Raw genomic sequence first — 1,100 nt, 5'->3', positions numbered from 1 at the left:
GAGACAATGCATACCAAGTAGAGCTCCCTTCCTCATTAAACATCAGCAACACCTTCAACATGGCTGATATATTTCCCTATTATGCCCCAGAGGAGTTTACTTTATCTAAATAAACTCCTGGGTGAGTTTTCTTTGGGAGGAGAGGATTTAATATAGGGGTATTTTAACCAACTTATGTATTTTTCAATTGTATTACTTTTTAATTTTGTTTTAGCTTACGTGTGAAAAGCCCTTCCCTCTTGGATCTATTTGAAGGGGGGCTTAGAATTAGTTATAATTAGTTAGATGTGTACTAATCTTTTCCCTTTGTGTCTATTTAAAGGATTTTTTTTTTTTTTGGTATTTGATAGATCTTTAATTAGTTTTTATTAGTTATGTGTGTACCAAGTAGACCCAAGTCTTCGAGAAATCTTTGTATTCATTTGATAGATCCCTTCAAGCACACTTAGGTTTAACTTTTTTTGTTCTTTGAACAACTGACAAACTGAATTTCATGCTGAGATAGTAAGCTCTTCGTCCTTTTCTCTTTTTCAAATATGACTCCTCCCCTTCGAGTCAACTTTTGTTACTAGGCCACTTGTTGTGGCAAATAAGTTGCAAGGTCGGTTCAAACTGAAACTCGTTGTACGCTTTCTCTTCTTCACTCACTTGGTTTGTCAGATTGACACTCTTGCACATGAGTTATTTTTGGTTGCTTCACTTTTCTCTTGTGAAGCCAAGAATCTATCTCTCTAGCTTTCAGCTTTTCTACTTATAACCACTAGCACTGTCCCTCTGACAACAATGGCTCTTTCGAAGACACCCTACCTGGTTCACCTTCTGCTTATTTCTTTTATTTCCCATGCACTATAGGCACTTCTTGGACATGGCTCAACCCCTTGCTCTTTTCTCTTAGAGGGCATAGATGTCATCTTGCCTCCTTTAGGCTTCTACTTTGATCGTCTCATCTCTGCTTATAGTTTTCCGAAGAGGTCAACACTGACACTGCCAATGCTAACCCAATGATTTCCACTCTACTTCTTCTTGACTTGCAAACGTCATCCAGACTTTTCTCTACCTCAAAAGTGACCATCTGAACTGTCTTGAAGAGGATTAAGGTG

This window comes from Benincasa hispida, chromosome 8 (assembly GCF_009727055.1).
Source record: "Benincasa hispida cultivar B227 chromosome 8, ASM972705v1, whole genome shotgun sequence".
Taxonomy (NCBI): Eukaryota; Viridiplantae; Streptophyta; class Magnoliopsida; order Cucurbitales; family Cucurbitaceae; genus Benincasa; species Benincasa hispida.
This window is presented reverse-complemented; position numbering follows the sequence as displayed.